The 26,280-nt window shown below is 44.6% G+C and overlaps 1 long non-coding RNA gene across 1 annotated transcript in view; it reads right to left on the bottom strand.

Annotated features, from left to right (window-relative positions):
• Positions 1-14,575, bottom strand: part of LOC122927183 — a 36,976-nt gene extending 22,401 nt beyond the window's left edge. The window contains exons 1-2 of the long non-coding RNA XR_006387766.1: positions 14,520-14,575; positions 11,074-11,176 (exon numbers count right to left, since the gene is read on the bottom strand). This is a non-coding gene — a long non-coding RNA (uncharacterized LOC122927183). The remainder of the gene's footprint in view (positions 1-11,073; positions 11,177-14,519) is intronic.
• Between the last annotated feature and the right edge of the window lie 11,705 nt (positions 14,576-26,280).

Below are 26,280 nucleotides of genomic sequence, written 5' to 3'. Positions count from 1 at the left end.
GGCACGGGTGGGACAGCAAACGTAGGCGCCAATCTGTTAGAAGACCTCCGCAGGCTCTCCTTAAAGGAAGGTCTCTCCCTGAGTCTGGTGTCAATCAAAATCAGGAAAGAAATAAGGGACTCGAGCTCCACTGGTAGGTCCTTAGCTGCAACCTCATCCTTCAAGGCATCCGAGAGACCATGAGAGAAAGCAGCGACCAGAGCCTCATTATTCCAGCCCACCTCTGCTGCCAGGGTACGAAACTCAATGGCGTATTCAGCTACGGATCGTGAACCCTGTCTGATGGACATAAGGAGCTTCGCAGCAGAGGCAGCACGAGCCGGCACATCGAATACCTTCCGAAGAGAAGCAACAAAACCGGAAAACTCGGCAACCACCGGATTGTTGTTCTCCCATAAAGGGCTGGCCCAGGCCAAGGCCTTGTCCGAGAGCAGCGAGATCAAGAAGCCCACCTTTGATCTCTCAGTAGGAAAGGCATGTGGCAGCAACTCGAAATAAATGCCCACCTGGTTAAGGAAACCTCGGCACTGAGTTGGCTCTCCCCCAAAGCGCTGTGGAAGGGGGGCAGAACCGGTCATACCCCGAAACACCGCAGGCGCAGCAACAGGTGTCGGGGTAGACTCTGGCGCAACAACCGGAGCGGCAGTAGGAGCGGGCCCAGGAGCGACAACCGACCCATCGGCAACGGAAGCTAAATGAGCCGTGCGTTCAAGCAGGGTTTGCAACGCCACAGCGAACCGACCCAACAGGTGATCCTGCTGATCAAGTCTGGCAACCAGCGTAGGTAGCGAGGATGGCCCTGTACCGTCAGAATTCATGGCTTGGTCCTAATGTCATGGAACCATGAACCAGACGTACAACAAGAGATAAGTGGAAATAAGAAGGCTTTATTGAAAATCAAGCTGTAAGGCAAAAGTCCAAACGGATGGCTAAACCGAAGCAGGGTCTTGCGAAGCCAGAGGTCAGGAACCAGAAGGGTAGTCAGACGAAGCCTGGATCAGGAACCAGCAGGGTAGTCAGACGAAGCCTGGATCAGGAACCAGCAGGGTAGTCAGACGAAGCCTGGATCAGGAACCAGCAGGGTAGTCAGACGAAGCCAGGATCAGGAACCAGAAGCAGCAGCAGTCTTAGAAGCATGTGAACACAGGAGGACCAAGCAAGGAACTGAAGCCACAGACCTCCTATATATATGCGCTAGGCATCCAGCTCCTCCCAGTGGGAAGGAGAAGCCGCAGGGTGGGAGGCTACAAGAAACCCAGAAACCAAGATGGCCGCCAGCACATGTCAAACGAAGGAGAACAGCAAGAAGGTAAGACCATGACAGATTGTTGTTCTCCCATAATGGGCTGGCCCAGGCCAAGGCCTTGTCCGAGAGCAGCGAGATCAAGAAGCCCACCTTTGATCTCTCAGTAGGAAAGGCATGTGGCAGCAACTCGAAATAAATGCCCACCTGGTTAAGGAAACCTCGGCACTGAGTTGGCTCTCCCCCAAAGCGCTGTGGAAGGGGGGCAGAACCGGTCATACCCCGAAACACCGCAGGCGCAGCAACAGGTGTCGGGGTAGACTCTGGCGCAACAACCGGAGCGGCAGTAGGAGCGGGCCCAGGAGCGACAACTGACCCATCGGCAACGGAAGCTAAATGAGCCGTGCGTTCAAGCAGGGTTTGCAACGCCACAGCGAACCGACCCAACAGGTGATCCTGCTGATCAAGTCTGGCAACCAGCATAGGTAGCGAGGATGGCCCTGTACCGTCAGAATTCATGGCTTGGTCCTAATGTCATGGAACCATGAACCAGACGTACAACAAGAGATAAGTGGAAATAAGAAGGCTTTATTGAAAATCAAGCTGTAAGGCAAAAGTCCAAACGGATGGCTAAACCGAAGCAGGGTCTTGCGAGGCCAGAGGTCAGGAACCGGAAGGGTAGTCAGACGAAGCCTGGATCAGGAACCAGCAGGGTAGTCAGACGAAGCCTGGATCAGGAACCAGCAGGGTAGTCAGATGAAGCCTGGATCAGGAACCAGCAGGGTAGTCAGACGAAGCCAGGATCAGGAACCAGAAGCAGCAGCAGTCTTAGAAGCATGTGAACACAGGAGGACCAAGCAAGGAACTGAAGCCACAGACCTCCTATATATATGAGCTAGGCATCCAGCTCCTCCCAGTGGGAAGGAGAAGCCGCAGGGTGGGAGGCTACAAGAAACCCAGAAACCAAGATGGCCGCCAGCACATGTCAAACGAAGGAGAGCAGCAAGAAGGTAAGACCATGACAGGTCCCTAAGGACCATGGCATAGAAGGGGTTATGTCTGCACTTTGAAGCAGACTGTCAGCTATAAGTTACAGCTGACAGCAAAGATTGCACTACATTTTTTCCATAAGAGTAAAAATACTCCTCTTAACAATTTTGAGGAGTATTGTTAGCCGAGGAGGAGTACGAATTTTGCGGTAATTCAAATATCTAATGCATAGGCCCATATATTAAACATAAGACCACTGCTGTCATACAAAGCGCCCATCTGACGCTGCCATACACAGCGCCCACCTGATGCTGCCATACACAGCGCCCACCTAACACTGCCATACACAGAGCCCACCTGACGCCGCCATAGGCAGAGCCCACCTGACGCTGCCATACACAGAGCCCACCTGACGCTGCCATACACAGGGCCCACCTGACACTACTATATACATATTACATACACAGCTCTACCACATGCCCATTACACAGATAGTTCACTATATACACATTGCACACACAGCTCAGCTACATGTCCATTACACAGATAGAACTACTGTGTGCACATTACACACAGAAAACTGTACAATAGACTGGTTACACTGACAAAGCTCTGCTTTATACACACCTTCCATACATAAAGTACCTCTGCATTCTCCACCAGCACAGTCCTACATGGAGCCTGTGTTCCTCTAACTCGTCCCACACACATGGCTAATCACATGACTGTGACATCACCACAGGTCCTGTAACCACAATGTAGTCTGCATCTGCTCCTGGTGAGAGAGATGTCAGTAAGGGGCGGGGCTTCTCAGGAGAGTGGCGGGGCTTCATGTGTGTCGTGTTCTATAAAATTTCCTTACCCATAAAATCTCTCTACCCTCGTCAATTTCGGCCGCACCGGACATGACGTTCCCAGCTTTGGAAGGAGGTGTGCAGCGCCGCGCAGGCGCACAACGACGCGGTAGGTAAATTTCACAGCAGAGCTGGTGAGAAGCAATGCGCTTGTGCCGTACTTCTCAGCAGGACAACGGCCGACACTGCACATGCGCCAGGAGCCTCAGCAGCGTTATATGGTAGGGAAAAATTATGGGCCAGTGCGCACGCGTGGCGGAAAGGGAGATCTCTCATACCGAACATGTTCTGTTAAATCTCCCTACCACTCACTGCGCACGTGCGGGGTCTGATCATCTGGAGCATCCTGACTGTTCTATTAGGTCAGTCTCTCCCTGCTCCCAACGCTCTCAGACATGTGGGGTCTGCGCAGTATATGGGGGGCTGTCTGCACACAGTATATTGGGGGGTCTGTGCATTATATGGGGTGCTGTCTGTGCAGTATATTGTGGGTGTCTGCGCAATATATTGGGGTGCTGTCTGCGCAGTATATGGGGTGCTGTCTGCACAGTATATTGGGGGGGGTCTGTACAGTATATTTTGGGGGGTCTATGCAGTATAATGGGGGTGTTTGCGCAGTATATTGTGGGTGTCTGCGCAGTATATGGGGGGCTGTCTGCGCAGTATATGGGGTGCTGTCTGCTCAGTATATTGAGGGTATCTGCACAGTATATTTTGTGGGGTCTACGCAGTATATTGGGGGTGTCTGTGCTATATGTTAGGGTGGTCTGTGCAGTAGATTGGGAGGGGTCTGTGAAGTATATTGGGGTGGCCAGTGCGTTAAATGGGGGGAGGCTGTGCATTAGATGTTGGGGGGCAGTGTATTAGATGGGGGTCTGTGCGTTAGATGGGGGCAGTGTATTACATGGGGGGCTGTGCGTTACATGTGGGGGGGCAGTGTATTATATTTGGGGCTGTGCGTTAGATGGGGAGCTGTGCAGTACGTGTGGCCTGTGTGTTAGATGTGTACAACCCTAGTTTCATAAAAAAACATTTTTTCCTAGATCTCATATGCCATGGCATGCTTTTTGCTACGAAACTGCAGCCATCTAGTCACTCAGAGAAAGATGAGAAGCTGCCCCCAGCCAGAGGGACTGCCCCACATCTGCAACCAAATCCGTCGCTCACTGGATTCTGTAATCTCCGTCTCCTTGTCTTATATTTAATACGGTGTGTCTCCCACAATCTGTGTGTCTGTCTGCTGTATATATGTGGGCCGTAAGCACTGTGTCTGTTATGCCATTTACTCTAACCATTTATGGAACACGAAGTACATGAAGTGGAATGAAGAAGCCCATGTTTGAGGCCCGCGTCTTGGGTGGAGCATTGAAGGGGCATCTGACACGCGACAAGCTGCTCCTGTTTGCACAGCTACTTCAGCATTGTGTACTGTGATCACCATGTACTATGATCAGAGGTCGGCAACCTTAGGCAGTCCAGATGCTGTGAATTAGATCTCCCATAATGCTGGCAAAGCATTATGGGAGGTGTAGTCCAAAACATCTGGAATACCAAATGCATATTAATGAAAAGTATGGTGTGTGTGAATGGTCAGTAACAAGGCGTGAAGCCTTGACATGGCGTTACTGCTCACATGTGTATCCATGTGCCAATTCAACCAATGTGAGTGACTGTAATACTTATGAGGCAACCATAAATACTGTGACGATGGAAAATTAAGCGACCGTATCTTCTACACACTGCTTACACTGTGACCTCAGACCCAATTCTGAGATTATGACCGAATCCTAAAGCACTTAATAATTTTTATGATATTTTATTTATCTATTTTGAATATTGTGCAAAGACCCCAGATGGCCACTGTTCTACTTGTATTCCAGTGGCCATGAAGGGCAGGTGAAGGTAGTAACAAACACAAAAACACAAAATGCAATCGCACTCTGGTAGGTAGTAACAAGTTGCTCTATAAAGGGACAATAAAGGCACCAAGACCACTTCATCTTGTTTAATGGCTTTGGGTGCAGTGCCCATGTCCCCCTAACCTTGCAATCTTAAATACTACCTTGCAAGGTCATCTGATCCTCTATTGGCTCTCTACCAGACAGCCACTAGAGTCGCTTCAGGGAGTTTAACTACGTGAAATAACACTGGACATCCTTAAAGGGGTTGTCCCACTTCATAAAATAGGTTTTATCTAATCTATTTACCCCCACACAACATATCTTCCTATCCATGTTATTATCCAAAAGCTACCTTTCATTCAAAAAATCATGTAAAGCGATTCCTTTGTTGTTTTCTGTATCCCATGGATACGGCCTCTTTCGTCCGGCCGCATCGCTGTGCCGCGCCTGCGCACAACGGCTGAACAAGTACTCGGGCCGCCTCTCCATTCCTACAAGTACGCGCACGCCCGCGCATGCGCAAATACAGCAGGCGGGTGCCGGAATCAAATAGCCGGCACCCGACCTCTATGACAGGGAGCGGGACCTTAGGGGTTAACTGCCGCTGATCGCAGCCCCCTATCATAGAGGTCGGGTGCCGGCTATTTCACTCCGGCACCCACCTCCTGCATTTGTATTAACATTGGTGGCGCAGTGCGCCCCCCCCCCCCCCCAGTATAATATACATTCAGTGCGGCCACCCCCCCCCCCAGTATAATATACATTCAGTGCGGCCACCCCCCCCCAGTATAATATACATTCAGTGCGGCCACCCCCCCCACAGTATAATATACATTCAGTGCGGACCCCCCCAGTATAATATACATTGGTGGCGCAGTGGGAAGTGCCAATGAGGGTTAAAAAAATAAATAAAAAATTAACTCACCTCCTCCAATTGTTCGCGCAGCTGCCGGTCTCCTGTTCTATCTTTAGGACCTGTGAAAGGACCTTTGGTGACGTCACTGAGCTAATCACATGGTCCATTACCATGGTGATGGATCATATGATGTACCATGTGATGACCACAGTGATGTCACCAAAGGTCCTTTCACAGGTCCTAAAGATAGAACAGGAGACCGGCAGCTGCGCGAACAATTGGAGGAGGTGAGTTAATTTTTTATTTATTTTTTTAACCCTCATTGGCACTTCCCACTGCGCCACCAATGTATATTATACTGGGGGGGTCCGCACTGAATGTATATTATACTGGGGGGGGGGGTGGCCGCACTGAATGTATATTATACTGGGGGGGGGTGGCCGCACTGAATGTATATTATACTGGGGGGGGGGGGGTGGCCGCACTGAATGTATATTATACTGGGGGGGGGCGGCCGCACTGAATGTATATTATACTGGGGGGGGGGGGCGCACTAAATGTATATTATACTGGGGGGGGGGGCCGCACTCAATGTTTATTATACTGGGGGGGGGCGGGACCTCACATACGGCTCCATGTGGATGACCTCATACACATGAACGAGCACGCAGGGTGAGTCATGAGGAGGCGTGGCCTTCACTCAACTGCCTGAGAACCAGGAAGTTATCAGGACATCTACTGCTGATAAGATTAAAAAAGCAAAGTGGGACAACCCCTTTAAGCTTTGCATGACGACAACCAGGCTCTTTAAAAACCCTACAGAAAAGCTTTGAGTTAATGCTTTCCAATTGGAAGGCCCAAATGTGAGCGCAGGAGTGACCTGATGTTGGTAGAGGCTTACCCAGCAATCAGGTAACTGACAAAAAGGGTGCAGAGGAAACTATAGTGTTAGAAATACAGTTTGATATTCCTAGCACTAAAGTTTTTACCCTCTTTCAATATTTATATACAGTCCCAAAAAATCTAGAATGCCAAAAAGGCACTCCAATCTGGGCTCACCAAGAGAAACTGAGTTTTCTTTAGGGCCTATGGACGCACAAACGATTCCATGGTATTTAAAAATTCTTATATAGGGCGAAGTCTATATAATAGACAATTTGATTTCCCACCTCCTCAACCACTGCCAGGTACAGACGCTCCACCCATGCCGTTTGTGTTGGTTAGTGATGAGGCCTTCCAAATGTGTGGAAATCTTATGAAGCCATATTCTAGCCGTAGATTAAATAAATAAAAAAATGCTCATTCAACTACTGCTTGACCAGGGCTCGAAGGATGGTGAAATGCACATTCGGGCTTTTGTTTGCCAATTTCTCAAAACCAATTCATATGAAAGTTGAAATGTTCAACGAGGTGGTAAAGTGTGCTGTTGTGTTACACAACCACTTTCCCAAAATGTGTAGCAGATACCGGAATGTGTATCGGTTGCAAGGATGAGAGACTCTTTTGCAGATTATTTCTGCTCTGATGCCGGAAGGTTCACTGGCAGGACCGTTTTGTCAAAAATATTATTGTTAATTTGTTCATGTAAAATTATTCTGTTTCTGTTTGGTTACCTCGTTATATGGATGGCTACAATGGTGTTTATTCATTGAAAATACATGTATATTAAAATTTTTTTTGTTTAAAATGTTTGAGCCACCATACATTTTGTCTTGTTTTATATATTTATGTCCACACTTAGGAGGAGCGACACATACTTTTGTCGCTCCACCAGCGCTGGTAGATTATGGCCGGCGTCTTCTGCACACTACAGATTGTCAACATACTCTCCCCACGCTGTTGGCGTGACGAATACTTGTGTCACGCTTCCATGCGCTGGCAGATTATGTCAGGCCTCTATGTTACACACTACTGAGCTCTGGTAAATAATGTGCGGCCTAAACTATTTGTCAACCTTATCTGCCCACGCTGTAGGAGCAACACATACTTATGTTGCTCCACCAGCGCTGGTAGATACTGTGCAGGCTCTTCTACAAACTATTTGTCAATCATATCCGCTCACGCTGGTGAAGTTCTTCTTAGGAACCCCAATGCGGCTGAATAACAATACAGCCGCTTTTGGTTTCCTCCAGACCCACTCGGGCGCTTGACCTCCTCATTGAAGTCCTTCTTGTAGCGGTCCCTCATTGACCGCCATGCACCATGATTGTCGTCCCTGTCAACAAGAAAAACATGTTTTTTTGACAAAAAAAATGGTTAACTATTTGATTGAACCTGCCACAACAACAAACAAAAATATATTGTGAAATATCGGTGACAGTGACCCACTTCAACCAGATAGAAAACCATTTTTGATAAATTAAGCTGACATGTATGCAATATAGAAATGAAATAGTATATACTTGCGGCACTCATCCCGTTGAGTATCACTGAGGTCGTCCCAGTTGGGTACAATGGCAACGCAAATCTGGATCCAGAGCAGCCGGGTTGCATGATGGTCTGCGTGGCGGTCGATCTGGTCCCACAATGGTGGTCGGTCCTCCACCATCTGGATGAGGAGGTAGTCTATCCAAAAACTGGAGACGTCCTCCTCATCCGTTCTGGTGGAGCTTCTGGAACCCTAAATTTTTTTACATTTAATTAACATAATGTAAATATTTGGAATTATAAGCAGTGTTTAGGTGATACAGTCACAGTATAAGCAGTGTTTAGGTGATACGGTCACAATATAAGCAGTGTTTAGGTGATACTGTCCAGTGTAAGCGTTGTTTAGGAGATACAGTCACAGTGTAAGCAGTGTTTAGGAGACACGGTCACAGTGTAAGCAGTGTTTAGGTGATACGGTCACTGTGTAAGCAGTGTTTAGGTGATACAGTCACAGTGTAAGCAGTGCTTAGGTGATACGGTCACAGTGTAAGCAGTGTTTAGGTGATACGGTCACTGTGTAAGCAGTGTTTAGGTGATACGGTCACTGTGTAAGCAGTGTTTAGGTGATACGGTCACAGTGTAAGCAGTGTTTAGGTGATACGTTCACTGTGTAAGCAGTGTTTAGGTGATACGGTCACAGTATAAGCAGTGCTTAGGTGATACGGTCACTGTGTAAGCAGTGTTTAGGTGATACAGTCACAGTGTAAGCAGTGCTTAGGTGATACGGTCACAGTGTAAGCAGTGTTTAGGTGATACGGTCACTGTGTAAGCAGTGTTTAGGTGATACGGTCACTGTGTAAGCAGTGTTTAGGTGATACGGTCACAGTGTAAGCAGTGTTTAGGTGATACGTTCACTGTGTAAGCAGTGTTTAGGTGATACGGTCACAGTATAAGCAGTGCTTAGGTGATATGGTCACAGTGTAAGCAGTGTTTAGGTGATACGGTCATGGTGTAAGCAGTGTTTAGGTGATACGGTCACAGTATAAGCAGTGTTTAGGAGATAAGGTCACGGTGTAAGCAGTGTTTAGGTGATACGGTCACAGTACAAGCAGTGTTTAGTAGATACGGTCAAGTTGTAAGCAGTGTTATAGAGCAGGGAAATACCCGTTAAAACAGCTCACTACACTAATGGTGGGGGTGATCAATGCATGGAATGCCCCTGTGGTGGTGGGAGAGGATGGAGGGAAAAGCAGTACATTATCCCCAGTTACGCCCTTGTGGGGGAATTCCAAACTGGTGGAACTGAAATCTCTACCTGATTTTGAGTTCTGGCCATGAAGGGGCATCGACCCCTCATTGACCAAGTATAGAGAGAGAGCGGGGTTGAACCCCGGGGGGGTTTGGAGGGGACCGCTTTTAGTGGGATGGGGGCTACTGTACAGGGTGACTGAGGGCAAGAGATCTCACCATCTACCAAAGCACCAGTTAGTGGCACCCCGGCAACATCGGTCCCAGCTTCTTAGCATTGCCCATGACATTCCTTTAGCGGGGCACTTTTGAGTTACTAAAACACACGCCCGCCTGATCCAGTTATTCTTTTGGCCAGGGATTACCTAGGACGTTCGACAATACTGTCGGACCTGCGACAGTTGTCAGCGGGTGGGAAAGAAGGGTGACCATTCCAGAGCTTCCTTATATCCTATGCCCATCATTTCTGAACCGTTTAGTCAGATTGCCGTTGACCTGGTTGGACCACTTCGCCATCCCAGTCCCTCTGGAAAGAGGTATATATTGACGGTCGTGGACTATGCCACTCGTTACCCAGAGGAGATTCCACTGGCCAATATCCATGCAGAGACGGTGGCTAATGCCCTACTCAGGATTTTTGCTCGGTTGAGATTTCCTAGAGATATTATCTCGGACCAGGGGACTCAATTTACCGCTAAACTGACCCAGCAGATCTGAAAGCTGTGTGGGATTGACCCCCAGTACAGCTCTCCATACCACCCCCAGACGAACGGACTGTGTGAGAGGTTCAATGGAACGCTAAAGCAGCTGCTTCGTACGTTCGCTACCTCTCACAAATATTGTGTATGTCTCTTTGTTTATCCTCCCATCCCCCATCCACACCTATCTGTTAAACTAATCAGCCCATTGTTAGACTCTGTGCCATGATGTTTGCCCTATTAACTCAATATGTGTATTGGGACAAATCGGACTCCTACAAAGTGGTTGATACTGGTTCTTTCTAGACTGGGAGGGGGTGGGTTTCTTTCTATAAAACTCAAATGCTTTGTGTTAATAAAGGCTCTTGACATTCTGCTTACCTCAAAATGAGTGCTGCCTGATTCTTCGGGCAATAGTAACAGCGGTTGGAATACGTTCCATTTGGGAAGACATAACACTGATGGAGGTGCCCAGTACCCTTGGGGTACCAAGGAGTCCATCTGAGTGACCTCCACAGAGCTTCGTTCTCTTAAAATGTGACTTCCACAACACTTTGCCCCCTTAATAGTGACCTCTACAGCACCCCGCCCCTTAACACTGACCTCCATAGCGGACCGTCTCCTTAGCTGTGACCTCCAATGTTCCCTGCCCCCTTAACAGAGACCTCCACAGTGCCAGCTCCTTTAACAGTGACCTCCACAGCATACCTTCCCCTTAACAGTGACCTTCACAGTAGCCAGAACCATTAACAGTGACCTCCACATCGGCCTTTATTAGTGACCTCCACATTACCCCATCTCCTTAATAGTGATTTCCGCAACACCCTGTCCCATTAACAGGATTTCTGCAAACCTCATTCAGATCAATGGAACTGATGCAGAAATTACTGCACTAATCTGCCATGTGTGAACTTACCCTAAAGATGAATAGTGAGTGTCATCCTAGTTCCATTGTACACCATTGAATAGGAAGCATCTGATGGCTGCATTGTTCTATTGTAATAATATCTCTTGTGTACCTAATACAGTAAAAAGATTTGTATTTAGTTACAGCCACACAAAAACGCAGACAACCATCAGTAAAAGAACTAAATGGCAGCTTAGGTCAAGTCAGTTATTTGCAACAAAGATTCATTACACTTAGATCCAGACGATAATTCAAGACCAAATGGACATTACCTTTGTAGTTTTATTCTATAACAGCCACTTTCATCCATCTTGGTATTTTAGTGATAAATTATTAGCCTAAGATGATTTATTTCAAAATATGGAATATTGTGATAATAATATTGAAATAAAATATCTATGCAAAAAAAGAGAAAAAGTAAAAAAAATCCAATATGGACGCAATGACCTATTATAATGTTGACCTAAGAATAATTCACATGCTCCTGATGAAGGGGATCTACATATCCCCGAAACGCGTTGGGCCTCCTCCTCACCCTACCCTGAATTTCTAAATAAAGGAATTGACAAGAAGCTCCAGCCACAGGACTGCCGTTATTTCCTGATATTCTAGAAGTGAACCAGGCGCAGGAGGAAGGGTTTGGGGGTGTCTTGAGTTTATCCCCCATCTCTCCTCCTGGGTGAAGTAAGTACGAATTTAGTTTCACTTTACAGATTGGTTTTATATGATTTATGATTTTGGTTGAAAATCTACCGAAGAATTAATCTTTAGCCTGCCAGACACAGTGACTCTGGTAAAATATTTCAAAACATTTTAACATATTTTAAATATTTAAATATTAAAATCAAATGGTAATTGAATTTTACAACCAATTAAGCAAAGAGTGGCACCCCCTTGTGAGATAAAACCTCTTTTTTATTTCTCTTTAATCGATTACTATCAGTATGAACAGATCTAGATGGTAGGAATGGTCATACGCTGGAACCTAGGGCCCTATTTGACCCTAAAGGGCCATGGAAATAGTGTCAGGACAAGAGTCACCCCTGAGGAAGCTGGACTCTCCCGGCGATACGCGTTGGGTGTTACTCATTCTTCCAGGTCCACTGCTCCAGCGGCTCATGTAGGTTTTGGCTATCTAAATTAGACCTTATCATGGTCTGTTTGCATTTCTAGTGGTCTTACCTTACTTCATATTTGCTTTATGTTCTGCATTGTATTTTCATATGCTGCTTATAATATTTATGCCCATTTTGTGGCAATTCAGTGGACCTGTGTGTGTCGGTTACATATATTTTATTGCATACCGCACTTTGTTCTAATTGTATACAATTTTTAATATTTGTCTGTTGGTGTGTCCAATAAACTTTATATATATTTTTCATACTGGTTCATTGTTGGATGTGCATTTATGGGGTGGTTCTTGTGACTCTCTCTTGGGTCAGGTTTTGTTTGACAAGAGATGACCTGTTCCTTCCCAGCTGAAGGAACAGGAGACTCCCTCAGGCCTAATGCCAAAAGGTAGGGGAAAACGACAAACAACAAATAAAGGAAAGACACTTAACTCCGAAGTATGCAGACGAGCAGGAACTCAGAGGAGAACCAACACCAGCACTTCCAACATCCAAAAGGAGCTATCAACCACATAGCATGATGGGTGCGGCCAGACTAAATAAAGGAGTTGGAATGACCACTTAAGCTACACCTGAGACCAGAGGTGTGGTCATACCCAGCAACAACACAGAAGCAAGTGAAACAAGAGAGGCTGTCAGATCACATCACGTGCAGCTAGTCTCTTAGATCTTCTGACCCCTGTCACAGGAGAGACCGTGACAGTGTATTACTGTCAGGGCAGTTGGAGCTGTTTATAACTTCATGTGTTGCATTGCATACAGATCATTTAACCCTTTAGCTACCAGCGCTGTGCATGTATGGCGTTGGATCGATGTGTGAATATGGCGCCCACTCGCACATGCAGCGGGCGTCAAACAGCAGAGACTTGCAGCTAATTACCGTGACCTTCAATAATGCAGATCACAGTAATTAAAGGCTTTAGATACCATGATCAAGTGAGATCATGGCATCTAAATGTGCAAAAACCCAAAAGTGCGCGCTTCCGGGCTTCCTACCGACACCCCCTGTGACCAATGGGGAAGTCGGTAGTTGTGCTGAATGAGGCAGATGGCAGGCCAACATAAAAAATTAGCAATTCACAGTAATAAAGTCATTTAAAAAATCCCTGATTGTACAAAATGAAAAAAAAAATATGAATTTATACGCTCATATATGAGCTTCAGAATCATAAAAAAAAGTAAAAATTTATATTAAAAATAAAAAATATAAAAGTTTAAATCACCTCCTTTTCCGTATAATAAAAAAATAAATACCTAAATAACAATAACTATAAATATCATGGGTGTCACCGCGATTGAAAACGCCCGTACTATTAAAATATAAAAATGTTTTTTTCAAATATAGTAAAAAACGTAACAGAAAAAAGGGTCAAAATGGCCGATTGCTATTTTTTCATTGCTTCTCTTACCCCCCAAAAAGTAATAAAATGTGATCGAAAAGTCACACACACTCCAAAATGGTATCAATAAAAACTCGAGATTGTCCTGCAAAAAATGAGCCCCTATACAGCTCAGTAGACATAAGTATAAAAAGTTATGGAAGTCAGAATATGGTGATGTAAAAAATTTTTTTTTTTTCATAGTTTACATTTATTTTTACACTATTTAGACATGCAAAACTTATACATATGGGGTATCGTTGTAATCATACTGACCCAGAGAATTACTGGCATTGTTTTTGCCACAAATGAAACACCGCGGGAACAAAATTCGTAAAACGGTGGAGGATTTGTATTTTTTTTCCAATTTTACCCCATTTGGATTTTTTTTACCGCTTCCCACTACATTGTATGCCATAATTAATGGCGGCATTAGAAAGTACAACTTGTCCGACAAAAAATAAGCCCTCATACAACTATATGAATGGAAAAATAAATAAGTAATGGCTCAAGGAAGATAGGGAAATAAAATGAAAACGCAACGGTACGGGGAGAAGGAGACTGCCCTGTTTCTCAATTGCCACCTCCTTCTCCCTGGCTGTGAGCTGTCCAATCGCAGCGGAGAGCATCATAGCCAGGGAGAGAAAAAAACTCACATTCTCCCTGGCTGGACAGCTCACAGCCATGGAGAAGGAGACGCCCATTGAGAAACAGGGCAGTTTCCTCCTCCCTTGTACCGATGCAAAAATCAGCATACAGGGTGGGATAATTTCACAGGGCTACAGCGGACGAACAGAGCGGCACCCAGAAAAAATAGTAAGCGCTATTAGATTCCAGCTGTATGCCTTACATACCCTGATACTTCCTTTATAAAATCTGGACCCGTGAAAGGTCCTCTTTAAACATATCTTAAAGGGGTTGTCCCACTTTGCTGTTTCAATCTTACCAGCAGTAGATGTCCTGATAACTTCCTGCTTCTCAGGCAGTTGAGTGAAGGCCACGCCTCCTCATGACTCACCCTCAGAGCTCAGTCCGTGCTCGTTCATGTGGATGAGTCATCCACATGGAGCCTGCAGAGTATGTAAAGCCCATCCCTCTCCTGGGGAATCACTCAGTGACCACTGACCAATGCTAGTGAACTAATGGAGTAACTTGTGGCTGTCCTGCATTCTAATACACTTACACATAAAACCTGTGTTACAAACCCATTCTGTGCAGCAAAAACAATAAATCACTACAGCCCAAATGCATGTTAGCTAGTAGCCATATGATCTGTGCTAGATATAGATAGATATATTCACTGACTTATTACCCAGCTTTCCCGATGTCTGATATTATCACTGACTTATTACCCAGCTTTCCTGGTGTACAATATTATCACTGACTTATTACCCAGCTTTCCCGGTATCAGATATTATCACTGACTTATTACCCAGCTTTCCCGGTGTACAATATTATCACTGACTTATTACCCAGCTTTCCCGGTATCAGATATTATCACTGACTTATTACCCAGCTTTCCCGGTGTACAATATTATCACTGACTTATTACCCAGCTTTCCCGGTGTACAATATTATTACAGACTTATTACCCAGCTTTCCCGGTGTACAATATTATCACTGACTTATTACCCAGCTTTCCCGGTATCAGATATTATCACTGACTTATTACCCAGCTTTCCCGGTGTACAATATTATCACTGACTTATTACCCAGCTTTCCCGGTGTACAATATTATTGTACACCGGGAAAGCTGGGTAATAAGTCAGTGATAATATCTGATACCGGGAAAGCTGGGTAATAAGTCAGTGATATTACCCAGCTTTCCCGGTATCAGATATTATCACTGACTTATTACCCAGCTTTCCCAGTGTACAATAATATTGTACACCGGGAAAGCTGGGTAATAAGTCAGTGATAATATTGTACACCGGGAAAGCTGGGTAATAAGTCTGTAATAATATTGTACACCGGGAAAGCTGGGTAATAAGTCAGAAGTCAGTGATAATATCTGATACCGGGAAAGCTGGGTAATAAGTCAGTGATAATATCTGATACCGGGAAAGCTGGGTAATAAGTCAGTGATAATATCTGATACCGGGAAAGCTGGGTAATAAGTCAGTGATAATATCTGATACCGGGAAAGCTGGGTAATAAGTCTTATAGACTTATTACCCAGCTTTCCCGGTGTCTGATATTATCACTGACCTATTACCCAGCTTATATGGAACTCGGCCACATATCAGTGTATTACCCTATCTCTTCACCATTCTTTATATGACATATATTGATAATCCCCACCTCACCAATCACTGAGAATGTACCAGCGCATACCTAGCTCTGCTACATATCCATTTTATGTCAGTCCTACACCTGTACTATCTCTCCACCATTCTTTATATGACATATATTGATAATCCCCACCTCACCAATCACTGAGAATGTACCAGCGCATACCTAGCTCTGCTACATATCCCTGTTATCTCAGTCCTACACCTGTAATATCTCTCCACCATTCTTTATATGCCATATATTGATAATCCCCACCTCACCGATCACTGAGAATGTACCAGCGCATACCTAGCTCTGCTACATATCCCCGTTATCTCAGTCCTACACCTGTAATATCTCTCCACCATTCTTTATATGCCATATATTGATAATCCCCACCTCACCAATCACTGAGAATGTACCAGCACATACCTAGCTCTGCTACATATCCCTGTTATCTCAGTCCTACACCTGTAATATCTCTCCACCATTCTTTATATGCCATATATTGATAATCCCCACCTCACCAATCACTGAGAATGTACCAGCGCATACCTAGCTCTGCTACATATCCCTGTTATCTCAGTCCTACACCTGTAATATCTCTCCACCATTCTTTATATGACATATATTGATAATCCCCACCTCACCGATCACTGAGAATGTACCTGCGCATACCTAGCTCTGCTACATATCCCTGTTATCTCAGTCCTACACCTGTAATATCTCTCCACCATTCTTTATATGCCATATATTGATAATACCCACCTCACCGATCACTGAGAATGTACCAGCGCAGACCTAGCTCTGCTACATATCCCTGTTATCCCTGCTGTCCATAGATATAATATAGTTGCCCCCAGTCTGCATAAAATTCATATAGTTGCCCCCAGTGTCCATAGATATAATATAGTGGCCCCCAGTCTGCATAAAATTCATATAGTTGCCCCCAGTGTCCATACATATAATATAGTTGCCCCCAATGTCCAAATATATAATATAGTTGCCCCCAGTTTGCATAAATATAATATAGTTGCCCCCAGTGTCCATAGATAGAATACATTTGCCCCCCCAGTGTACATAAAAATGCCCCCATGGAATTTCCTATGAAACCCCTTTATTGCAGAATATTCAATTATCGTTGGTCGATTAGTGGTTCAGCAGATATTATACTTACAGTATCCTGTTCCTCCGACGTCCGTCCGCTCACTCCGCTGACTCGCCCGAACTGTTGTGACGCCCGCGCATGCGCAGCTTTATCCAAGACGCGGCGGATATACTGCGCATGCGCGGTCGTGCGCGTTCATGTAGTGGAGAGGGCGGACGATAAATTTACTCCACTGTAGTGCGCAGGCGCGGCAAAAGGATGCGGCCGGCGAAAAGCGGCCGTATCCAGGGGAGATCCTAGTAAACAAAGGATAGTAATATAAGCTGTTTTAGGGTGAAGGAAAGTTTTTTTTTAAACACATATATAGGAAGAAATGTTCACTGGGGGACAATAAATTAGGATAAACCGATTTAATGAAGTGGGACAACCCCTTTAATGGGTCAATTGCAGTGTATAGTTTGGTTGTAGCTAGGGGACGTCCAATTAGACCTGTATTAAAAAAAAAAAAAAAAGGTTTTCTACTGTAAATAATAATAATAATAATGTGCAACTAAGTGTATTTTAGTGCGTCAATACCAGTGTATAGTTTGGTCACAGCCAGGGGATGTCCAATTGCACTTTTTTTTTATCATCTAAACTTGTTGCACATTTTCCTAATTTAATATTCTAGGTACCAAACCTCTGACTTGCCATTGTTTAAGTAGGCTTCATGATTTCTGGTAAATGACAGAGTGCAAAAGAAAAGACGCGTTCGTCATCATCTACCAGTGAGAATGTGGGTGGCTGGAGTAGAGTAAACAGCAGTAACAGCACAATCGGCACCATCCATTTGACCAGTAGTAGCAGCAGTAGGCCACAGTTCTCCCTCTCTTCAGGCAAGTGAAAGTTTATTATTGAGGACAAAGACGATGACATTGTGCACCAGATGGCTCATTCATACTCTTAGTTAAAGCAGGATGATGTTGATGTCACTTCTCAGTCTGACACCATGCCTTTTGCCCCGGGTCCCGGGACCTGATGACCCATATCCATAGATGTGTTGGTGGTAGTAGTAGTGGCACTTGCGGCCACAGTGGTGGCAGTAGGGGCACTGGTAGTCATGGCAACAGTGACACTTGGCTGATATACAGAGGGAGGGAATCATGAGTGGGGCCAAGGAGCCTATGGTGACATATCAAAGTCTATTTAGGGTGGTGGGGAGGGTGAGGACTATGATGATGATTGTGTGCTGGACAGGACTTGGGGATCGGATCAGGATGCTTAGGAGGAGGTGACATCAGCGAGAAGGGTGGTGGCCACTGTGGCTATAAAGAGCAGAGGCATTGTATGGCCAAAACATTGGTCAGCCCAAAACATTGGTCAGCTTTGGAACAGTGGGTGCAGATTCAAAATGCGGAAGACCTAGGCCAGGCGGGTATCTTCCATATGGCAATTTTCATCCATAGTGCTTGCAGACAAAACCAGTGCTATGTGCAAGATCTGCAGGATGAAAGTAAGCCATGGGCATTCAAACACAAACATAGGCACCTAATCTCTTTTACAGCACAAGTTGCATGCAATGCAGTCGCCACCATACCACTTAGTGGATTCCACTGCCTTGTACTCTAACGTGTCAGTAAACGTGGGCCACTCCTTGGAATTGTCACTGTGCAGCAAGGTGCACGCTACAATAGACACCTGCAGTAGCTGTTGCGGGCAAGTAAAGTACATGTTTTTAATGGCCCACTGGGTCAATGTTTTGCATGGCAGCAGCACAGCAACAAGGTCAGGTCCTATTGACATCTCCATGTTTGTGTGGGTCTGGTTCCCGCACCATGGAATTTATCAACCTCTACACGTCCTCCTCAATGGACATCCTCCGGTCACAGTAACATAGTAACATAGTTTTTAAGGGCTGAAAAAAGACAACTGTTTATCCAGTTCAGCCTGTTATCCTGCAAGTTGATCCAGAGGAAGGCAAAAAAAAAAAACCCTGTGAGGTAGAAGCCAACTTTCCTCACTTTAGGGGAAAAAAATTCCTTCCCAACTCCAGTCAGGCAATCAGAATAACTCCCTGGATCAACAACCCCTCTCGACTAACTATAACCTGTAATATTATTACACTCCAGAAATACATTCAGGCCCCTCTTGAACTCTTTTAGGGAATACACCATCACCACCTCCTCAGGTAGAGAGTTCCATAGTCTCACTGCTCTTACCATAAAGAATCCTCTTCTATGGTGTGTACGAACCTTCTTTCCTCCAGACACAGAGCATGTCCCCTCGTCACAGTCCTGGGGATAAATAGATGATGGGAGTGATCTCTGTACTGACCCCTGATATATTTATACATAGTTATAAGATCTCCCCAGTCATCTTTTTTCTGAAGTGAATAACCCTAATTTTGATCAAACTTCTGGGTACTTTAGTCTACCCAGTTATTACTTTAATTGCCCTCCTCTACACTGTATCCACGTCTGCCTTGTTCACAGGAGCCCAGAACTGTACACAGTACTCCATGTGTGGTCTGACTAGCGATTTGTAAAGTGGTAGGACTATGTTCTCATCACAGGCATCTATGCCCTTTTTGATGCAACCCATTATCTTATTGGCCTTGGCAGCAGCTGCCTGACACTGGTTTCTACAGCTTAGTTTGCTGTTCACTAAAATTCTTAGGTCCTTTTCCATGTCAGTGTTACCCAGTGTTTTACCATTTAGTATGTACAGGTGACTTGCATTATTCCTTCCCATGTGCATAACCTTATATTTGTCAGTGTTAATCCTCATCTGCTATTTCTCTGCCCAAGCATCCAATCTATCCAGATCCATCTCTAGCATTATACTTTACACAGTTTAGTGTCAGCTGCAAAAATTGATATTTTACTGTGCCACAAGAAATACAGGGCAGAGCATTACTTTCAGTTACCCTGCCGCTGGATGTGTCCCGGTTAACTACAACTAGGCAAAGTGGTCGATGACAATGGCAGAAACATTGTGGCCGTGCTGCATTTGGGGGAAATAACACATTGCACCATACAATGTTTTTTTTTAAAGGATTGTAGCTTGCAGAAGGTATGTGGCGAATAAGCCCCTCCTGGTCTTGCAGCAACATAACTACCTTTGCACCGCTTGATCTGCAATATTCCAACTCACTGGAATGTAGGATCAGTGTAAAGCGGTCAATGATTACATCATGCACCAGACCACCACTGTTTTGTTTGTCCCAGTCAAAGTATGTATGGAGACTGCAGCAGGCTTCCCCTTCAGTGTTAACAATCAACAACAATCACTAACAGTCTTAACAATTTCACCACCATGATTTACTGCGTCTTTTGATTTGGAGTTATGTTTAGTTTATGCAAAGTAGTGTCTTAGTTATGAAAGCTGAAACTTCTTTTAGAGATTAAGTTACTTGGTGGTCTCCCTCACTAGAGCCTGTCCACCGTGTATAGGCTGCTCTAGGCAGAGCTTAATGTCCTGTCAGTTTGTTAATTTACATCTATGTTTTGACACAATAATGGGCTCTTAAAGGTATTTTTAAGTCTTATATAAATAAAGCTTTATTACTGTATAAATGAAAAGTTCTACAGCTTTCTAATATACAATACTTTGTGTTTCAATTCCTCACCATGTCAAGATATTTGTTTGCTGTCAGTGAATGACATACCAAGACTGTAAACCCATCACATAGCTAGTCCTGCTCCCAGCTGATAAAGGATGCAGTTGTATCTAGTCTAGGTAATGCTCTATTGCTCCATGATGGAACAGTCAGTTGGATCTCACAATGCTAGTGTGAAACTAGCCTTAAAGGGGTTGTCTTAGGCTAACACTAGCGGCAGGGGAGTCTGGCAGGCTGCTCCGGCGGGTAAACAGCCTGTCGGATCCGTCCTGCCACTAGTTCACGTGTGCCCCCGGACTGCAGCTCCGTCCCCATTGACTATAAAGGGGGCGGAGTTCCAGCGGCAGCATGGCAGCATACGGCGAGAGGCAGCCGGACTAAAAGTACTGCATGTCATAGTTTTAGTCCTTACTTCAGCAAATGGCATTTATTATGTAGAGAAAATTAATACAAGGCACTTACTAATGTATTGTGATTGTTCATATTGCTTCCTTTGCTGGCTGGATTCATTTTTCCATCACATAATACACTGCTCATTTCCATAGTTACGACCACCTTGCAATCCAGCAGTGGTGGTCGTTCTTGCTTGCTATAGGATAAAACACCAGCCTCTCTGGTGTCTGGGAGTGCACACAGGCTGGTGCTTTTTCCTATGCTGTGAAAGCACAACCACTGCTGCTGGATTACGAGGTGACTCGTAACCATGGAAACAAGCAGTGCATAATATGATGGAAAAATGAATCCAGCCAGCAAAGGAAGCAATATAGACAATCACAATACATTAGTAAGTGCCTTATATGAACTAAATCTGTATAATATGTATAAATGCCATTTGCTGAAGTGAGACAGTCCCTTTAAGCAGTAAGTATAGAATATGGAAATGTAATTGTAATTTAGGCCTCATCAATGCACAAAGACGATGCAGTGATGTCACAATAAAGTGATAATGCTTATTGTGATGTCACAGTACCGGCATAATACTGTTGCAATACCCCAGAGTGGCATTGCCACCTCCTTTGGACACCCACTATCCTTATTCGTGCGTCCTGTGTCATCATATATATTTATTGCCATTTCCTGCAATGTGTATATGTATTTCCTTGCTAATTAATGTTTAAGTGTAAAGTGTCTGGTTCACCAGCAGATGGAAATCTGTGCAGAGCTAGTTTCTCTGGAAAGGAACCTTCTATTTTCATTCCAGCCCTCTTTAGAGAGGGAGGAGTTTAGTCAGACTAGGTCAGTCTAGCCTTCCCCTCCTGGGGAGAGGTTGTGTGTTGGCCAGCATAGCACTGTCTGCTCTGCTGGGCCCAGAGGCCCTGCCTCTGAAGTCTATATGGTTGCTTGCCCCCTCCTGGGCTTGCATTGCCTTAACCCCAAGCTAAGTGAGCTTGAAGCCAGGAAGAAGTTCCTTGGATAAAAGTAAGAGACAGACTACATACAGCTAAGTTCCAGCAGAAGAGGAAAAGTCTCCTATTTAAGCCAGCCAACATAGCAGAGCTGAGAAAGCTACAGCATAGCAAAGCTGAGAAAGCTACTGCATGGCAGACTGAGATTGTTGCAGAAGTGTTTGCCTGTCAGCAGTGGCGTACATAGAAAAGTAAGGGCCCCATAGCAAGGATCAAATCAGGTCCCCCACACAGGACAGAAGGGTTTCCGCCTAAACCCTTTCAATAACCCCTGGGACATTTTTCCACTGCCTTATTTGCTAAAAGTTGTTCCTTTAGAGGATAGAGTCCTGACCAAGTTTTTACCTACAGTAGAAGAGGAGACAATCCCAACTAAGACTGCTCCCCCTCTTGCCCTGAGCCCCATAGCAGTCGCATGGTCTACCACTATGGTAGTTATGCCCCTGTCTGCCAGAGTTAAGCCAAAACCTGCTGATGACCAAGATAAAGTTTGGAAGATTGTTCCTTGATAAAAGTTCATGCCAAGTAAAGCTGTGTTCAATGTTACTACAATTCTAGACTCAATTATTCCTTTATCATCCAAGTTACTCACCCCTTTTTGCACTGCTTCGGACTACCATGTCTGGGATCCAAGGATATCTAGGTAGGAGCACCGTGACATGTGCATACAACATCTTCAGAGACATTGTAGGCCACTCTACATCATCTACTTAAAGGGGACTCCAAGTCCTTGTTGCTTAACTGCAACTGGCGTTACGACTACTTGCTCTGTAAGGGACATATAATCGTTAAAACCTCCTAAGGGGCAAGGGATACCCAGGAGCCCTGGGCTAAGGCTGCTGCACTGTCAGTGATGTTACATGATAAAACACATGGTGATGTCAGAATAGTAAAATTATGCACACAGTGATGTAATATGCGCACAGTGATGTTATAGTACTGGGATAAGGCACACAGTGATGTCACAGTCCATGAATTATCTACTCAGTAATGTTACAGCACAATAATTAGGCTACTTTCACATATGTGTTTATGCTGTCAAGTTTTGAGATCCGGCAGGGGATCTCAGAACGCAGCAAAATGCATCTGTTCTGACGTCAAAACACTTTGGAGAGAAATGAGAGCGGGGACCTCCTTTATAAGAGTCAATGGAAGACTATTCTGTAATAAGTTCAATCATTTGTGATAAAAGGGATACACACATGATGATTAAATTATGATTAATTCTACCCGAAAGTAATGTATGCTGAACTCTAATTACAGCTGCTGATTCAGAGTCTGCTGAAAAGAGAGCGGCACATGAAACCTAGCAGGCGCCAACTAGATACATACTTATGGATCTACAAGTAAACACATGAAAAAGAAGCCTTCTACCTCATTCAAATGTGGATCCTGAAATCATATTCTCTAATCAAAACAAATATACAGTTAGGTTCATAAATATTGGGACATTGACACAATTCTAACATTTTTGGCTCTATACACCACCACAAAGGATTTGAAATGAAACAAACAAGATGTGCTTTAACTTCAGACTGCCAGCTTTAATTTGAGGGGATTTACATCCAAATCAGGTGAACGGTGTAGGAATTACAACAGTTTGCATATGTGCCTCCCACTTGTTAAGGGACCAAAAGTAATGGGACAATTGGCTTCTCGGCTGGTCCATGGCCAGGTGTGTGTTATTCCCTCATTGTCCCAATTACAATGAGCAGATAAAAGGTCCAGAGTTCATTTCAAGTGTGCTATTTGCATTTGGAATCTGTTGCTGTCAACTCTCAAGATGAGATCCAAAGAGCTGTCACTATCAGTGAAGCAAGCCATCAGAGGCTGAAAAAACAAAACAAACCCATCAGAGAGATAGCAAAAACATTAGGCGTGGCCAAAACAACTGTTTGGAACATTCTTAAAAAGAAAGAACGCACTGGTGGGCTCAGCAACACCAAAAGACCTGGAAGACCACGGAAAACAACTGTGGTGGATGACCGAAGAATTCTTTCCCTGGTGAAGAAAACACCCTTCACAACAGTTGGCCAGATCAAGAACACTCTCCAGGAGGTAGGTACAGTCATGTGAAAAAATTAGGACACCCTTTGAAAGCATGTGGTTTTTTGTAACATTTTTAATAAAAGGTTATTTCATCTCCGTTTTAACAATACAGAGAGATTAAAGTAATCCGACTAAACAAAGAAAACTGAAGAAAAGTCTTTTCAAGATCTTCTGTAAATGTCATTTTACAAAAATGCCTATTCTAACTGAGGAAAAAGATAGGACACCCTTGCCCCTAATAGCGAGTGTTACCTCCTTTGGCTGAAATAACTGCAGTGAGACGGTTCTTGTAGCCATCTACCAGTCTTCGACATCGGTCTGAGGAAATTTTACCCCACTCCTCAATGCAGAACTTTTTCAGCTGTGAGATGTTTGAGGGGTTTCTTGCACGTACAGCCCTTTTTAAGTCACCCCACAGCATCTCAATGGGATTCAAATCTGGACTTTGACTTGGCCATTCCAGGACTCTCCATTTCTTCTTTTTCAGCCAATCTTTGGTTGATTTACTAGTATGTTTTGGGTCATTGTCATGTTGCATGGTCCAGTTCCGCTTCAGCTTTAATTTTCTAACTGATGGTCTCACATGTTCTTCAAGCACCTTCTGATACACAGTAGAATTCATCGTGGATTCTATGATGGTGAGCTGACCAGGTCCTGCTGCAGCAAAGCAGCCCCAAACCATGACACTTCCACCTCCATGCTTCACAGTTGGTATGAGGTTCTTTTCTTGGAATGCTGTGTTTGGTTTACGCCAAACATGTCCTCTGCTGTTGTGTCCAAATAATTCAATTTTGGACTCATCTGTCCAAAGAACATTATTCCAGAAGTCCTGGTCTTTGTCAACTTTATCTCTGGCAAATGTCAGTCTGGCCTCGATGTTTCTCTTGGAAAGCAAAGGTTTCCTCCTTGCACACCTCCCATGCAAGTTAAACTTGTACAGTCTCTTTCTGATTGTAGAGGCATGTACTTCTACATCAACAGTAGCCAGAGCCTGCTGTAGTTCTCGAGATGACACTTTAGGGTTTTTGGAGACCTCTTTTAGCATCTTGCGGTCTGCTCTTGGGGTGAACTTGCTGGGGCGACCAGTCCTGGGCATGTTGGCAGTTGTTTTGAAAGCCCTCCACTTGTAGACTATCTTCCAGACAGTGGAATGGCTGATTTCAAAATCTTTTGAGATCTTTTTAAATCCCTTCCCAGACTCATAGGCTGCTACAATCTTTTTTCTGAAGTCCTCTGACAGCTCTTTTGCTCTCACCATGGTGCTCACTCTCACTTCAACAGTCAGGAGCACACCAAACTAAATGTCTGAGGTTTAAATAGGGCAAGCCTCATTCAACATGCAGAGTAACGATCTACTAATTATGTGCACCTGGTGTGATATACCTGTGTGAGATCTGAGCCAATTTAAGAGGGAATACATGTGAGGGTGTCCTATCTTTTTCCTCAGTTAGAATAGGCATTTTTGTAGAATGACATTTACAGAAGATCTTGAAAAGACTTTTCTTCAGTTTTCTTTGTTTAGTTGGATTACTTTAATCTCTCTGTATTGTTGAAACGGAGATGAAATAACCTTTTATTAAAAATGTTACAAAAAACCACATGCTTTCAAAGGGTGTCCTAATTTTTTCACATGACTGTATATGTGTGTCAAGGTCAACAATCAAGAGAAGACTTTACCAGAGTGAAGACAGAGGGTTCACCACAAGATGTAAACCATTGGTGAGCCTCAAAAACAGGAAGGCCAGATTTAGAGTTTGCCAAACGACATCTAAAAAAGCCTTCACAGTTCTAGAACAACATCCTATGGACACATGAGACCAAGGTCATTTTGTACCAGAGTGATGGGAAGAGAAGAGTATGGAGAAGGAAAGGAACTGCTCATGATCCTAAGCATACCACCTCATCAGTGAAGCATGGTGGTGGTAGTGTCATGGCATGGGCATGTATGGCTGCCAATGGAACTGGTTCTCTTGTATTTATTGATGATGTGACTGCTGACAAAAGCAGCAGGATGAATTCTGAAGTGTTTTGGGCAATATTCTCTGCTCATATTAAGCCAAATGCTTCAGAACTCATTGGACGGCGCTTCACAGTGCAGATGGACAATGACCCAAAGCATACTGCAAAAGCAACCAGAGAGTTTTTTAAGGGAAAGAAGTGGAATGTTATGCAATGGCCAAGTCAATCACCTGACCTGAATCTGATTGAGCATGCATTTCACCTGCTGAAGACAAAACTGAAGGGAAAATGCCCCAAGAACAAGCAGGAACTGAAG

The sequence above is a fragment of the Bufo gargarizans genome, chromosome 2 (genome assembly GCF_014858855.1).
Source record: "Bufo gargarizans isolate SCDJY-AF-19 chromosome 2, ASM1485885v1, whole genome shotgun sequence".
Classification (NCBI taxonomy): domain Eukaryota; kingdom Metazoa; phylum Chordata; class Amphibia; order Anura; family Bufonidae; genus Bufo; species Bufo gargarizans.
This window is presented reverse-complemented; position numbering and strand designations above follow the sequence as displayed.